Consider the following 18,316-nt stretch of genomic DNA (forward strand, 5'->3'; position numbering starts at 1 on the left):
GCGTTGAAAGTTTCTAAGAGCACAGTGGTCTCCATCATTGTAAAATTGAAAATTTGGAACTACCCAGACCGGGCAAGAAGGACCTTGGTCAGGTAGGTGACCAATAACCCAATGACCACTGACAGAAGTACAGAGTTCCTTGGCTGAGATGGGAGAACCTGCCCGAAGGTCAATAGTCTCTATAGCGCTTCACAAATCTGGGCTTTATGGGAGAGCGGCCAGACAGAAGCCACTCCTGAGAAAAAGGCACATGACAACACGCCTGGAGTTTCCAAAAAGGCATGTGAAAGACTCTGAGAGCATAAGGCAAAAGATTCTGTGGTCTGATGAGACAAAAAATGTACTCTTTGGCCTGAATGCAAAGCGCTATGTCTGGAGAAAACTAGGCACAGCTCACTAACACCATCCCTACCCTGAAGCATGGTGGTGGCAACATCATGCTATAGGGATACTTTTCAGCTGCAGGACAATGACCCCAGGCATACAGCCAAATAAATGCTAGAATGGCTTCAGAACAAGAATGTGAAAGTCATTGAGTCGCCCAGCCAAAGCCCAGATCTGTGGAATGACTTGAAGATTGCTGTACACTGCCGCTCCCCATATAATTGAACAGAGCTTGAAAAAATCTGCATGTAATAATGGGAGAAAATTCCCAAATCCAGATGTGCAATATTGATACAGACATACCAAGATGACTCAAAGCTGTAATCGCCGCCAAATGTGTTTCTACAAAGTATTGACTTGGGTGTGAATACTTTTGTAATTGATATATTTCTGTATTTCATTAAATACGTCTAAAAACATATTTCCCTTTGTCATTATGTGGTATTGTGTGTAGATGGGTGAGAGAAAAACATAAATTGAATCCATGTTTAATTCAGTAACACAATAAAATGTGGAATAGGTCAAGAGGTATGAATACTTTCTGAAGGGACTGTATATCATACTGCAAATAGAAATCCTACTGAGCAAATAATATTGAATGAAAAATAGAATTACAGAAGTAGCATCTACAATGTTTATTCTTATTTTGCATTTACTATAAATGTCTGGACATAATAACAATGTGTGTTTGAATGTGTCAAAATGAAAGCCTTCAAGTTGTGCTGATGTGTCCTTTTTTTCCTTGTTGTACACAGTACACACTGAGCTTATACAACATACATTATGTGTTTTGAGGGATACTGGATAGAAAGAATGGGATGAATAAAGCAAACCATATTATTGTGCTTTGAAGGAACTGATATCAGATTTGCCATTTACTGCTTCTCTCCTCAATCCGTCCAAATACCCCTCTCTTTCTGAGATCAAGGCCACAGACGACCCTTTTGACAGAACGTATACATTGTCAATGACCATCAGCCCTCAAAGCCAATCATTTCACAGTTACTTATCATCTCTCCACCGAAACTGAATTGAGATGAATCTTTATGAATATGATCTGTGTGTTAGGACTGCCAGGGGAAGATGTGCACCAAGCAGTGGCAGTTTAAATTGGCTTATTTGATACCTGCCTGGATCAGAAGTACTATAACAGGTATTCAGGGGATACTGCAGTGTAGAAGTTACGGAAGGCTTCTTTGATTTTTTTGGAATGACTCCAGGCAAGTCCGTCTGTGCTGTTAAAACAATTATATGGCTAAATGTCCAACCTGGATTGAAGTGCTTACTCACAACTGTTGGCTTGGTGAATAATATATGTTCAGGTTTCCCCCGACCCCTGCTATATTGCTTTTCTCTATTAAAGTATGACATATGAGGAGAGTGTACATTCCTGTGAGAAACATAATTTAAAAAAATACCATTTATATGTGTTGTTAATGGTACTGCGACAGGATCAGCACCATGCACAGCTCCAACATTTTGTAAGAGTACTCGCCACAACAAATACAGGGGATAAGCCAGCCAAGAGTACTGATTGGATCAGCCTTTGAAACCACTCCACTGTACAGTCAAGGATAATGGAAACTCACTTAGAGTTGATAGACAAGTGAGAAGAGTGGAGTGCAGTCATCGTTACCTCCATGAAGGACCTTTGCAAGGACCTCATGAGCATACAGTCCTCCTGCCTGCTGCTTCTCTCAGGTGAGGCCATCCTAGCGGTGCCACCGCCACCCGTTACCTCTGTGTCCTGTGTCAGCATTCAATGAACTCGGGCCATTGAGTAATATATAATATAATAATAATATATGCCATTTAGCAGACGCTTTTATCCAAAGCGACTTACAGTCATGTGTGCATACATTCTACGTATGGGTGGTCCCGGGAATCGAACCCACTACCCTGGCGTTACAAGCGCCATGCTCTACCAACTGAGCTACAGAAGGACCATTGAGTGATATGTTGCAGGCCATTTGGTCACTAGATTTGATTTCCTCCTCTATCTATAGGTAAGGGACCGTGCGGTCTCGGGAAATGTGTCCTTCAAAGTGATGCTTGGCCTTCAAAAAGGAGCCACTCCCCACAGACTCAGTTCAGCAATCGCTTAGAGCTTCTCTACAAATGAGGCACCAAAGCAGTTTGAAAAACAACATCGGCAGCTTGGTTCTGGTAATTCTTACATCTTTCAACTTGTGTAGATGTTAAGGGTCTGCTGAAATCCTGGGGTAGTGTACATCAATGGAATTCTATGGGGTCGTCTTAGACCGCGTACACATGACTGGTTAGAGGATGATGGAGATGTAGAGAAAATAAGGTTGTAAAGCTTTAGATTTGCTTTGTGTTTATAGAAATATCCACATGTACATCTACATTATATAATTTACCATCCAATTAAAATCAATTAGATAAATGAAATCTATTTCATGAGGCTGTTTGTCAACTGTTAAAGGCCTTTGATGACTGGTAAGTGAAGGCTGTGTTCATAACTGGGAATATTGAAGAAAATAAATATATACTCAGTGGCACTTAGTTTATTAGGTACACCTATCTAGTACTGGGTCGGACTTGAATGTTGCTCAATTGGTATCAAGGCACCTAACTTGTGCCAGGAAAACATTCCCCACACCATTACACCATCTCCGCCAGCCTGGAATGTTGACACCAGGCAGGATGGGGCCATGGATTCATGCTGCTTACACCAAATCCTGACTCTGCCATCAGTATGATGCAACAGGAACCAGCATTCGTCGGACCAGGCAATGTTTTTCCACTCCTAAATTGTCCAGTGTTGGTGATCGAGTGCCCACTGGAGTCGCTACTTATTGTTTTCAGCTGATAGGAGTGGAACCTGTTGTGGTCGTCTGCTGCAATAGCCCATCTGGCCCATTCTGTAGCTCAGTTGGTAGAGCATGGCGCTTGTAACGCCAGGGTAGTGGGTTCGATTCCCGGGACCACCCATACGTAGAATGTATGCACACTATGCACACTAAATGGCATATTATTATATTATATTATTATTATTATTATTATTATTATTATTATTATTATTATTATAAGGACCAACGGGTTGTGCGCTCCATTCTCCTTCGACTTCTCGTCATCGAGCTGTTTTCGCCCACAGGACTGCTGCTGACTAGATGTTTTTTTTTGTTTGTCGCACCATTCTCTGTAAACCCTAGGCACTGTCGTGCGTGAAAAGCCCAGCAGGCCTGCCATTTCTGAGATAACTGGAACTGGCCCTCCTGTCACTGACAATCATACCACACTCAAAGTTGCGTAGGTCACTTGTTTTGCCCATTCTAACGTTCAATCGAACAGTAACTGAATGACCTCGATGCCCGTCTCCCTGCTTTACTGTACAGTGAGTGACTCACTATCTGTAGGAGCGAACCATTTTTGTGAACGGGCCACTGAGTGTATTTCACTGTGTTATACATAATAAATACAGTAGACTATATTTTGTATGTGCAGGATTTGTGGGATACCTTTGGTGATCATTGGAAGCACATCAGCCCTGCACATCCTCCTCACGTCAACACCCTGCTCCAACTCTAACCTAGTAGGACAAGTCTTAACATTTCTATACACTCTTTGGTAAATGAACCATTGACCTGACACCAACTTTAGCCTGCCTTTTTATCTGCTGTGTGAAATAAAACAAGATGGTCAGGAGGCAGATCAAAGCCAGGCACTGGCCAATCAGCTGTGTTGATATTGTTGAGCGATCCGGATCACAGAGTTCAAGGTGCCTTTGCCCCTGGGTGGCTGGCTCTCTGGTCTTCCAGGAGTTCGTTAGCTCTGGAGCTCTCGTCTCCTCACCTTATGGATGTGCAGCTTTCTGTTCTTCTTTTGTTGTCCATTAAATTATCCGGAACAATTAAACCACTTGGAGGGTGCATGGCTCCATAAAAAGTGTATCCATAAAAGTGACATCAGTAATGATTTTGCAAGCAACAGGAAACGATATCGTGGACTGCTCACACTACGAATAGCATGAAGATGTCTAAATGTTTATTGTAGAGGCTGTTTCTTTTGCTGTCTCTGTGCAAAAAGCTTTTAATTAATCTGTTCACTGGTGAAAGTCATTGCGTAAAAGGTGTCAACGTTGACGTGTCCTATCAGTAAGATCGGAGGCGGCTATGACACTGTGTGATAGGTAAGACCCAGGGGATATGGTTTCCCTATGGTCCTGATAAACCACTGTGTGTGCCAGTGGCACTGTAAAACCCTTATCTGTTTAGTGACTCAAAAGGGACCCCGTCACAGCTTAGGATGGGAACCTATGGGGTTCTCCATGATGTCACTGAACACATTTAACATAACATAATGTGCCTGCATCCACTGCAAGTCATTCCCATGTCTATTTTCCAGACATTGTGTTGCATGCAGAAAGGAGGTAGCTGACGTTCCAGCCCTTGAGAGGTTATTTCTGTGGTCCAGGCCATCGTGCCCATAAGATTCATTTCAGCAGAAAATTATGAAAATGTGTTTAGTCCGAAACTAATTAGGCTATACGATCCATTATTGGACTCAAATGAGCACACTGCATGGCATTCACATTCATTATCATTCTCTTCAGGCCCATTAACTCAATTGATTCATCTAATAGTAGTGTTGAGACATGTGACCCATAGACATATACAAATAGTCAAGTTCTCACATATCGATAAATTGTTTTTGCACAGTCACCATCCCATAACTGTATGCATTATACTGACAAAAACCTGTTCCACATGACTCTTCAATCCACTATGTAACAACAACATTGAAGTAGCCCATTTGCCTCTCACTAATAATTTGGTCTATTTAACTCTCTTAATTTCACCTAATGGTCTGACGGTTCTACTGTAGCATATGACCTGTTGTAGAGAAATGCAATAATCAAATATTGTAAGAGCTTTCATTGTCTGCTTCTATGCCCCCTTTATTTACCCTACAGGGAGAGCACTGTAAGAATGGCCCATGTTCTGAATTCTGCCGTTGTTGTCGTGTCTTTGGCTATATCGGATTAAGTGATATGACATGCTATTCTATAAAATAATTTCTCTGTAATTAGTATTACCTGATTGAGCTAATCATGTAAATGTAATTAACTAGAGAGTCGGGGCACCACAAAAATAATATTTATAGAGCTGTTATCTTCCGAATAAACTCTTAAAGACCTAGTAATATTTTACATCAATTAGCAGTCAATATTAATCGTCATCTTAATTCAGTCTCATCTGAAAGTTGTAAATTCTTGGTTATCTGCACGAACCCTGGCTAATGAGTTGAATCAGCAATACAAAATTGGGTTTAATGATTTATTTAACAAATACCTAACAAATCACACAGAATTACACATACACATAAATCGTAACTTGATTACAAATTATGTCATAAAGGAAAACCTAGTGGGCGGAACAGATATGACAGATGGTTACACAAAAGAAAAGGGCTGGGTTTGAGTGAAAGAGCGGGAAGACTGAGGAACAAAGGACAAAGCTGTGCTATCGTAAATACAGAATCTTATGCATTCTAAATTACCGCCCATTTGGAAAAGGAAAATCCATTAAATATTTACTCTGAGCTGCGCTTCGGTAGGCTGGTGGTAGATGGAATGCTGTGTTGCCCAACCGAGTACTTTGTGCTTTGAAGAATGTCTCTGCTGGTAAATTGGATACGTTGTAGTAATGTCGTTGTGTGGCAGATGGGATACTCTGTCTATTCCTTCCTAACCTGCATTTGCAGCTGCTGTTGCTAACTCAACGGCTAGGAGGTATCACTTCTGTAGTGAATAAGAGATCAAAGTTCATACCATTCGCAACCAAAGCTCACGCTGATGTTGGCTTCATTCTGTAGTTATTATTATCATTCTGTAGTTATTATCATTCTGACATCGGACCGTCATCCTCACATCCTCGGAACATGAGGTTACATTGTCGTCAAGGCTTTATATAGGAAGGGAGAGGAGGGCGTGTTTGAAAAGTTTTATAGCCCATGTCCCTTCACAGGGGCGGGCCACTGATTGAGCATAGCCCTAACCTTATGCAAACCCAAATCTCACATTTTAGAAGCTAAAATCACATTTCATCCCATCACGATTAATTTCATATTCAAACATTTAAATTGAACAAAAATTCCATGTGAATCCGATAACTCTGATGTGTAGACTTTCCACTGTAGAGTTTATGTCATCTTATCATTGATGAGAATGTCTCAGATGACAACCGAACTGACATCATATTCATTAAGTACCACTGCATATGTTCAATTGGTCGGATTACCAGAATATAGTTCATTTCCCCCCACATTCTGATGTTCCCAGAGTCTCTGTTAACCAATGGGTTTTCAAATGTAACATCAGTAGGGTAGAGAGAGGAAAAAGGGAGGAAGAGGTATTTATGACGGTCATAAACCTACCCCCAGGCCAACGTCATGACAGTTGTGTGGGGGGGCCTTTGCATTTGAGATTTAATTCACTACGATATCCAACTGCATTGAGGCGGACTGGAGGTGCTTATTCACCTTGTTTATCATTGTCAGTATCTCACACCATACGACACAGCAAATCAAGAAGCGGTAGGACCCAACTTCCTCTGCAAGTGCTTGTGCCTCCACTTTGTCCACCGGATCATTGATCGGCTGTCTGGCTTCCAGTAATGCCTCCCAAACCTCAGAAGCCTGATACCTGATTGTACTTTGGAGCCTACTCTCCCATCTTGTCACTCCATGACTCCACGGTTATGTTCACGTGTTTCTTCAAAACACTCTATCTTTGTTTGCCAGCTGAAAATAAGGTGAAGATTGCTAAAATTGCCACTGCATTGAGTCCAGCCTACTTGGGTTCCAGCATTGTGATCTCAAGTTTGGTGGTGGTACAGAGTTGTTACTGTTAGGCTGCGGGTTTGGGAGGTAAAGATACTGCATTCAGTCAGGTGCGGACTTGGACAAGAAATCGGCTCTGGCATTTCTAAAACACCTGCCCATTTTTCTTTCACTTGAGGCCCCCGTTATTAGCTAGATAATGACAATATTGCTCAAAAACAACAAGTTCAGTTATGAGGTAGACACGCTTATTGCTAAAAGACATGTCAGTCTAACAGACGTCTTATTGCATTATTACTTCAGAGTTCTAAACTGATCCCATGACCCAATATCAATCATGAGAGAAATTAACAGCTCATTTTCTCTTTCCACCGTCCAGTGCAATTCAGCTTCTCTCTGTCAGGGCCCAACTCTCTTTCCACCTCAGCTCAAATATTCATATTCTAAAATGAATGCTCCATTGCCCTGTTATGAGGAGGAAAAATGTATACATTTGACCTGAAAGCTAATAAACATTCACAAACACACCAGCTCACAAATCAGCAGAGGGAATGTGATTCCGTTATTTAGTCTTCCAAAGACATAACAACATATCATTTTACAGGGACATTCATTAGCATATTCATGCAGCAGGAGTGCAGATAAACGGGCAAAGCCTCTGTATTAGTCCAACCAAGGAGTACTAGTTCTGCCATGGAGGGCGCAGACTCACCGAGCTGAGACTAAATATGTACTGTAGTCTCCTCCTGTCATCCAACGCCCGTGTGTGGTCAACCTTGAAGTTTCCAGAGCAACTCGACTAGAACTCTTCACAGCTACACTGTAGCTGAGCCATTTCATGCTACCTCCCACCTCTTGAAAGATGAAAACCTGTGCAGGCTTTGTTCGGTTCCTCTTGAATTAGTAAGAGATGTAGGGTTGTTGAACCTTGCTCTAGATGCACACTATTTCATTTTAGCCAATTGCTCCACTGTCATAGTCACACCCAATTTACACCTCTTCATTAGAGCAGATTAGCAGACTACTGGAAATCTCGGAGTTCTGAATGGTTCACATTTTATTTTGAGTTATTTTCCCATGGGACTCAGTACCTCAGTTTTCATGGGTAAAGGAACACACTGGTGATGTTGAATAAAACAGTCTCAGAGTCGTCTATAAAATTAAAGTTGGTGTTTTATACCACGCTGAAGGCTTGCATTTACTCAGTAGATTACAGCACTCTGTCCAGTGGTGCCAGACAGAGGAGAGCAAATTTGCAGTTTGGTAAACAACTTTGCAATTAGAGTCATTCATTACACACCTGGCTCAGTCGACCATGAGATGGCTATGTCTGCGAAGGCAACATTTTGTCAATCAAATTTCCATTTTATTACTGGCAGTTGTTTCTCTAATATAGGCTCAGAAATGATGGAGGATTGGATTTCAGATGAGGATAATTACAACAATGCTATTAACTTTGTTCGCTCAGGCAAGCAGTGGTGTAAACGTCAACACACGTACTCGGAATGCTTAGATAATAGGTTACCAATTCTGTGGAGTCCATCTTAGCTAGGTATGTGTGGCACATGGAGATGTGTGAAATTTACTCCTCAGCCTGAAGTGTCCCTACTTGTGCCACCGAATAGCTAGCTTTTCTGGTGGGGCTGACTGGTAAGATGCTTCAGGAGGGTGGTCACATGTGATGACCTGGGTTTTAATCAAGGTATGAGCTGAGGAGGAAGTGGTACTCGCTAAGCAAGCAGCATGACGTCCTTTATACATGCGCTGTTCACATGGGTCTTAGGGAGTTTTTTCTGACCACTTGACCTGGTACCAATAAGTCCCAGTGTTTTTCCTGGTCTGGTCACATTTTAACATGCTGTACTATGAAAGCATGTTTTATTTATTTAACCTTTATTTAACTAGGCAGGTCAGTTAAGAACACATTTTTATTTACAATGACGGCCTACCTCGGCCTACCTGGATGACGCTGGGCCAATTGTGCGCCGCCCTATGGGGCATAATGTGAAAATGAAATGAAACATTGCCCTAAAAACCATGAAAATACTGAGTTATGTATGTACTTGGCATGTAAAAACACTGTTTTGTGATGATAATAGCCTATTAGGCAGTAGACCTTAAAAGCGCAACAGGAAGGAAATAAACAAACTAATCTGATAGAAAACTGCATCGATATTAGTCAGAAATTCTAGTGTCAAATTTGAACACAATGTGTAAATAGGATAATTTCGTTCATGAAGTCAGTCTCGTCCAAAACTAAGTTTTGTAAATTAATTCGTCATGACTTCCTTAGGGGTTGGGTTTTGATTTCGACAATGCTCACTTGCCCACTAACAGAGGATACACAGCTGTGGTGATTGCGGTCAGACTGCAATCTCATTTTTCTTAACGAGCATTCAGTCGCTCTTTATAATATTAGAATGAGCTATGTCGAGAATACAGTATGTAAATACACGGTACAAATTCACATAGCGAAATTGATAGAACTGCAGGAAATTAGCTTCTGGACCTGAGTGTAACGATGTGCTCTGAGAGTTGGGTAGCAAGTTCAAGGAGTGAGTGTTTTAATAAAGAAACCCAACATAACACAAAACAAGAAACACAAACAACACACAAGACATGATCCTGGAACAGAAACAATAATGCCTGGGGTAGGAACCAAAGGGAGTGACATATATAGGGACGGTTATCATGGAAGTGATAAGGTGAGTCTGATGACGCGTGTGTGCACCATAACGAGCAGCCTGGTGACCTGGAGGCCGGAGATGGAGCACACGTGACACTGTGAGTCCGGAATAAAAATAATATATACACTACCGTTCAAAAGTTTGGGGTCACTTAGAATTGTCCTTGTTTTTGAAAATAAGCACTTCCATTAAAATAACATCAAATTGGTCAGACTTTTTATTTTAATTTAAATAGGCAAGTCAGTTAAGAACAAATTCTTATTTACAGTGTTAACTGCCTTATTCAGGTGTAGAACAATTTTTACCTCGTCAGATCAGATCTAGCAACCTTTTGGTTACTGGCCCAAAGCCAGTAGGCTACCTGCCGCCCCAAATACAGTGTAGACATTGTTAATGTTGTAAATGACTATTGTAGCTGGAAACGGCAGATTTTTTATGGAATATCTACATACAGTAGGCAGCTTCATTAAATAGTACCAGCAAAACACCAGTCTCAACGTCAACATTGAAGAGGCGACTCCGGGATGCTGGCCTTCTAGGCAGAGTTGCAAAGAAAAAGCCATATCTCAGTGTGGCCTATAAAAATAAAAGATTAAGATGGGCAAAAGAACACAGACACTTGACAGAGGAACTCTGTCTAGGCCAGCATCCCAGAGTCGCCTCTTCACTGTTGACGTTGAGCCTGGTGTTTTGCGTGTACTGTTTGATGAAGCTGCCAGTTGAGGACCTGTGAGGCGTCTGTTTCTTAAACTAGACACTCTAATGTACTTGTCCTCTTGCTCAGTTGTGCACCGGGGCCTCCCACTCCTCTTTCTATTCCGGTTAGAGACAGTTTGCGCTGTTCTGTTAAGGGAGTAGTACACAGCGTTGTACGAGATCTTCAGTTTTTTGGCAATTTCTCGCGTGGAATAGCATTCATATCTCAGAAAAATAATAAACTGATGAGTTTCAGAAGACATTTCTTTGTTTCTGGCCATTTAGAGCCTGTAATGGAACTCACAAATGCTGATGCTCCAGATACTCAACTAGTCTACAGAAGGCCAGTTTAATTGCTTCTTTAAATCAGCACAACAGTTTTCATCTGTGCTAACATAATGATCAATTTGCCTTTAAAAATTATAAACTTGGATTAGCTAACACAACCTACCATTGGAACACAGGAGTGATTGTTGCTGATAATGGGCCTCTGTACGCCTATGTAGATATTCCATTAAAAATCAGACGTTTCCAGCTACAATAGTCATTTACAACATTAACATTGTCTACACTGTATTTATGATCAATTTGATGTTATTTTAATGGACAAAAAAATGTGCTTTTCTTTCAAAAACACACATATCTAAGTGACCCCAAACTTTTGAACGGTCATTTAATTCTCAGCCATTTATTCTGTTACTGCAAGTTATTGCTAGTTTGACCACCAGAGGGCATCTTTGAGAAGCATTTGATAGTATTCCGTATTGGCATTACCAGAGAATTTAAAACCTTTTTGTAATAACATAGTATATGGGATTAACTTGATTAATATTATGAAAAACAAAATCATTAGGATGGAATGGAAAATATGGCGCTGTACAACGTGGTTGTTGGGAGTAGACTACAGGATTGGAGGATTCTAAATAGTTTGCCTTCATAAGACAACTTTTCCCAATATTTCGGTAAATTAGTGATATTTGTTCCGATAGTAATTCGTTATGGATCCATAACTAAATCAACATCTGCAATTTGAAAGAGTATTTTTTTATCTTTATTTTATTAACGAAATGTGGTTATTTGTTTATTAGGCTACTATGCAGTCTACAATACATACTGTAGTAAACATGGGAAAGTGCCTAGTTCCTTAAATAAGGGAGAGCAGGCCATGTCTGTACTACAGAATGCAGGGCACCGGGAGACCGGTTTCCGTTAGGATGGAACAGAAAATATGGTGCTGTACAATGTGACGCTCATACATTCAGAGCATTGACAGTTTCTAAATTCAGACTGTTTCTCTCTCGGATCGAACACTGAACGTTCGTGCCGAGGAGGAAGGTTCATTTGAGCATTTTGGCCTTACAACGGCAGTCAAGGCCCAAGCTAACGTTGGCTAGCTACTTCCAGACACAAATGAGACCACTCTGCCCATTTTACTCACCCTAGCAGAGCTGGTAAGGCAGTTTTCATGTTAACCAGAGCGTTGGTGACTGTAAATGTGCTGCTGGAAACGATTTAATTACGTTTTTGCCCCCGACGTTTACTGACACCGGCCATATTCAACGGGTGTTGAGCACTCGTAAAGTAATTATTCTTCGCTCTGGTACACTCAGACGAGAGTGCTCTGAAATCGTGTAGATAGTAGGCTGGACATATTACATTTTTAACAACAAAAAAATGCAGATGAAAACTAGTTCATTGCATCCGCCGTTTAGCCCAGTTTCATAATATGACCATATTTACCAGCTACTTGCTGTCGTTTTGAAGTAATCGTGAAACAACAGGCCTTATTTTAGTGCATTTTCCACCATGCCATGCCAGTTCTATTGACCACAATGGCACCAACTCGCCTTCCGAACATTCTATTCGCAGCTTATTGTTCAACGTCACAATGCCTGCTTCGCTATTGTTGGCAATGAGATCTGCTCATGTTGTTTTATAGTTAAAATGTAAACAACAAAAATAATATTGGAACTCTGCAGTCTTCCCATTGTTTCCTATTGGGGAAATATAGGCATGTCTGTCTATTTCGCCAAATATCTCGCAATGTGTATATTTAGATTTTTTTGGCTAGCTAGTTAGCGGGGTGCGTGCTAATAGCGTGTCACTTGGTCCGAGACCTTGAAGTAGTTGTTCCCTTTGCTCTGTAAGGTCTGCGGCTTTTGTGGAGCAATGGGTAACTATGCTTTGAAGGTGGCTGTTGTCTATGTGTGCGGAGGGTCCCTGGTTTGAGCCCAGGTAGGGGCAAGGAGAGGGACGGAAGCAAAACTGTTACACGGACACCATTTTAATCCTCTTTGTAAGTCTGGGCAGTGAGCTCGCTTGTCATCGATCGCTAGACCAGAAATATACGTTTGATTTCTTCCTCTATTTTTTCATTGCATAGTTGACACCATCGAGGTGATGGTGATGGATGTTTACTTTCTACACAAGTTGTTTTTTTACAGTTTCGTCCGATGAACAGATTGTAGTGGTAAAATTAAAAGACATACATTTTTAATGTTATCACTCCAGTCAAAACAGGCTCTGCGAACGTTCAGTTCCATTAATTTGCTATGGGCTTGCGGTAGTGTTCCAGTTTAGCCAACGTTCTTTAAGACGTTTTTCAGCCTTGGGTGAATTTTGACTCATTCTATTGTCAAGCCTATAGATAGCCATAGCGAATTTACGAATGTACCCGAATGTACATTGAGAAAGCACAACGACTATACCATTTAGCTGAGCTAAGAATGACAAGAATAATATAGTCAATAAGCCTTGGGTAGTTAGATAGCCTATAATAATATACTGGCAAGATTGATTTATAACTACTAACGTTAGTTAGCTAGCTGACATACCGGTTCATACTGCTGTAATGATATGCTATGTGGTTCGTAATGACAGCAGAGCTAACAAATTGTCAGCCAACATAACATGTAAGGTAACTTATTTGACCCCTTGGTCATTCGGGCAAATCTGGTCTGATAGGAGTTTTTTTTTCCCCACCCCAGCTCGGCTATTAGACAATTCTTTAGTGAAGGTTGAATAGTCTATTGTTCCCCTACTTGCAACAAATTGTTGTTCCCATCTCATTCCTTTCCCTCTTCCACGCGTCATCATTCTGCTCCTGAGTGGCTTGTGGAAGTGCTGGTAGGATATGGCAGCATCTTCGGTTGTGCATCAAGAATTCTGCATACAGTCGCACGTTTGTAGGAAATTGTGGTTATTCACAGGCAAATTGTTATATGCTATGCAGGTACATTTGTGTCTTTTTGTCAAGAGCAAAACCTTTTTTATTTTCAATCGAAAATAAATGTTCTGAAAGCAACTTATTTTCCGACACAAAGGAAGTCAAAGCTGACACCTATGAAGATGGCATCTCTGATAAGCAGCACTGGGCTGTATTGACGTATCCTAAAAATGACATCTGCTGTTTTAGATTGAACGGTCATATCTCAGTTATTGTTTTCATATCTATAAAAATAAGCTGTTTTCTTTACTTTCAGTGAGCGAGCTGATCAAGGGGTCGAAAATCTAGATATTGCCAGATGTTCACGGTCCGAGGAACAGGCTGTGGAAGCTTATTGCTGGAAAAAGTGGTCCATAACCAGAGGTAATTAAACTGTTCTGTTCTTTTTCTCCATCTCTGCCTGTCTTGTTGTACATGGAACCTGTCTCACATGCATTAATTTAAAAACCCTTAAGATGTCAGCTGCTAATTTTCAGATCTACACCACATAAACACAGCCATTTTCACTGGACTATCTGTTGCTATCTGTGCTCTCAAGTCATGATTTCCCTGGGGGTTAGCCTTGCAATATCCAAGTGGTGAGACACATAGCCCTCTATATTAAAATGTTTCAGATACACTCCGATAGGTGTCTGCGTCACATCTTCTATTGACATATCTATTATCTTTTGTCCTCATGTGTCTGTTTTTCAGCATAAAGTACTCTGTAGCCACTTGTAGACATTAGGTGAGACCACACACACACAATAACAGTCTCTCTTCTTCACTTCATCCCTCTCCCCCTTCTCCCTAAATCCTCTAGGTTATATCAGCTGTTTTGGTGAACCCCTCCCGCATCTGAACTTGCTGACACATAGGGCACAGCATGATCATAGGTGAGATGTCATTTGGTCGGGTCACCAAGGAAGTATTATTAAAGAGATGCTTGACATTGAAATACAGACAGAGATGTAGTAGTCCCAGAGTTAATGATCCAAGGTCAGTTTTGCATTTCACCTCCTGATTATGATGACCGACCGTGTTAGAATAAAAAAAAACAAGGTTGAATCATTCTCTCTCTCTCTTTCCATCTGTCACTCGTCTGCAGGTATGTTTTGATGTGAGAGAGGAAGCCAATCCCGCCATCGCCACCTTACCCGCTCTTAAGATAACCTTATGGCCAACTGGGGGCCCAAGGCTGGTTAGGAGACACCGCAATTGTGATGAACTGAGAGAATAGTAGGGTCGCGCTGTAATTCAATGAATCATATGCTGTCTGCTGCTGTTCTTACCTATTTCCCTTTCTGTATTCTACACCTCTCTCCCCACCTTGTCTTTCTTCCTTATTTTATAATGCACACCATATGTGCATTGAAGTACAGATTGAACTTGTATTTATAAACAATTGTTGGAAAAATTACTTCTGTCATGCAGAAAGTAGATGTCCTAACCTACCAAAAGTATAGTTTGTTAACAAGAAATTTGTGGAGTGGTTGAAAAACAAGTTTTAATGACTCCAACCTAAGTGTATGTAAACTTCCGACTTCAACTGTAAATTACTTCCAGACTAGAGAAAGTTATTTTTCTCACTATATGTTTACTGCTGTATGTTTAAAAAGCTTATCCACGCATGACTTGCTGATGTGGTATGAGGCCACACACTGGACACATCTGTAACGAAATTCGTCTTCCTCTGACGAGGAGTATGAAGGATCGGACCAATATGCAGCGTGGTACGTGTCCAAGTTGATAATTTATTAACATTGAACACCAAAAACAAAATAACAAGTAGAACGAACGAAAACGAAACAGTTCTGTCTGGTAATTATACAGAGACAGAAACAATCACCCACAACTAAAAAGGGTGAAAACAGGCTACCTAAGTATGATTCTCAATCAGAGACAACAAACGACACCTGCCTCTGATTGAGAACCATACCAGGCCAAACACATAAACACAACAAAGAAAAAAGAACATAGACTACCCACCCCAACTCACGCCCTGACCAAACTAACACAAAGACATAAATAAAGGAACTAAGGTCAGAACGTGACAACATCTGCTGATAATCATGTTGGCAAATTTATATAGCGAGATGTATAACCTTCTGAAGTATCACTAGGGGACAGGCTGAGTGGCCGCGCATCTTCCTCAGCTCTACCTCTCCTGTCAGTTATGATATGAACTAGCAATGAATGCATTTAGACATGTATAGAGGCTACAATACCATGCTCTGAGACACCATGCCAGATATATTCACCAGGCAACAGGGTGTGGAATAAGGGTTTATTTGACAAACATATGTGACTGTGCTGCCATCCTGTTAGAAGGTAACAGATTATTTTATTTACAATGGTTAAATTGAATTTTCATTGTGTTCAATGGTGTTATTTGCCCCCTAGTGGCGCTTTCTGGTACTTAGAAAGACAACGCAAACGGGAAGTTCAGAATTTGTTTTGCACGCATAGAAGCAGCTACAAACAACGCTACGGTGCAGGTCTTTCAATGTAGTTATTTCTTGTCACGCTTCAGCCTTGGAAAAATATTTGTTTGTAAGTTCGATTCAAGCATTTAGCTAATGATGATAATATTGTTATTGATAGAGTTTCTTACATATCAATGTTGGTTGCATTTACTCACAAATTGCAATGCCTTTAATGTATGTCGTTAGCTGTATTACTTTGCTCATGCAAACGAATTGTAAAATATACAATACTGTAGTTTTGTTACTGTTTCTAGTGTAATATGCTTTGTTATTCTACATAGATGGTTATACATTATTAGAGTAATGAAAGGAGCAATTACCATATGGTTAACAATTAGCTATATGGTTTGGCATCATGCCAGATGCATGGTACCTTAGCGCGTGCTTTGTATTTATGCAACTTCAAATGTTTAATGTACAGCTACAGTATGTCGGTGTGAATTGAACACTAAAGTATATTCTTTTCTGTATTTTGCAGTTTCACAACATAAACGTTTCAATATATTCATTCAAGAAAAGTCACGCCTTGGGAGTTTTATTGAAGACTTAGTTGTTAGCTATCTGTCTAGTTTTGCATGGGAACGCAACTCAAGGGCAGAATAGTGACCGACCACGTTGATTCGGTTTTATGGAGCAACATTTTGTTTTTTAAATATCGGATAAAAGCAGACAGAGCTACACAATGGTACAGTCGAAGTCGGAAGTTTACATGCACTTAGGTTGGAGTCATTAAAACTTGTTTTTCAACCACTCCACAAATTTCTTGTTAACAAACTATAGTTTTGGCAAGTTGGTTAGGACATTTTGTGCATGACACAAGTCATTTTTCCAACAATTGTTTACAGACAGATTATTTCACTTATAATTCACTGTATCACAATTCCAGTGGGTCAGACGTTTACAAACACTTAGTTGACTGTGCCTTTAAACAGCTTGGAAAATTCCAGAAAATTATGTAATGTCTTTAGAAGCTTCTGATATGCTAATTGAAATCATTTGAGTCAATTGGAGGTGTACCTGTGGATGTAATTCAAGGCCAGCCTTGAAAACTGAGTGCCTCTTTGCTTGACATCATGGGAAAATGAAAAGAAGTCAGCCAAGACCTCAGAAAAAAATTGTAGACCTCCACATGTCTGGTTCAGTGCAAATCTATCCCAGAACAACAGCAAAGAACCTTGTGAAGATGCTGGAGGAAACAGGTACAAAAGTATCTATATCCATAGTAAAACGAGTCCTATATCGACACAACCTGAACAGCCGCTCAGCAAGGAAGAAGTCATTGCTCCAAAACCGCCATAAAAAAGCCAGACTACGGTTTTCAACTGCACATGAGGATAAAGATTGTACTTTTTGGAGAAATGTCCTCTGGTCTGATGAAACAAAATGTTTACTGTTTGGCCATAATGACAATTGTTATGTTTGGAGGAAAAAGGGGGAAGCTTGCAAGTTGAAGAACACCATCCCAACCGTGAAGCATGGGCGTGGCAGCATCATGTTGTGGCGGTGCTTTGCTGCACTAGGGACTGGAGCAATTCATAAAATAGATGGCATCATGAGGAAGGAAAATTATGTGGATATATTGAAGCAACATCTCAAGACATTATTCAGGAAGTTAAAGCTTGGTCGCAAATGGGTCTTCCAAATGGACAATGAACCCAATCACACTTCCAAAGTTGAGGCACAATGGCTTAAGGACAACAAAGTCAAGGTATTGAAGTTGCCATCACAAAGCCCTGACCTCAAGCCTATAGAAAATGTGTCGGCAGAACTGAAAAAGTGTGTGCGAGCATGGAGGCCTTACAAACCTGACTCAGTTACACCAGCTCTGTCAGGAGGAATGGTTCAAAATTCAACCAACTTATTGTGGCAAGCTTGTGGAAGGCTACCCAAAACATTTGACCCAAGTTAAACAATTTAAAGGCAATGCTATCAAATACCAATTGAGTGTATGTAAACTTCTGACCCACTAGGAATGTGATGAAATAAATAAAAGCTCAAATAAATCATTCTCTCTACTATTATTCTGACATTTCACATTCCTAAAATAAAGTGGT

General features: G+C 40.6%; 1 long non-coding RNA gene across 1 annotated transcript in view; it reads left to right on the forward strand.

The window, feature by feature from the left end:
- Positions 1–16,780, forward strand: part of LOC118390861 (uncharacterized) — a 31,770-nt gene extending 14,990 nt beyond the window's left edge. Inside the window, exons 3-5 of the long non-coding RNA XR_004827028.2 lie at positions 14,054–14,160; positions 14,600–14,672; positions 14,885–16,780. This is a non-coding gene — a long non-coding RNA (uncharacterized LOC118390861). The remainder of the gene's footprint in view (positions 1–14,053; positions 14,161–14,599; positions 14,673–14,884) is intronic.
- Positions 16,781–18,316: the final 1,536 nt, after the last annotated feature.

This window comes from Oncorhynchus keta, chromosome 12, assembly GCF_023373465.1.
Source record: "Oncorhynchus keta strain PuntledgeMale-10-30-2019 chromosome 12, Oket_V2, whole genome shotgun sequence".
Classification (NCBI taxonomy): domain Eukaryota; kingdom Metazoa; phylum Chordata; class Actinopteri; order Salmoniformes; family Salmonidae; genus Oncorhynchus; species Oncorhynchus keta.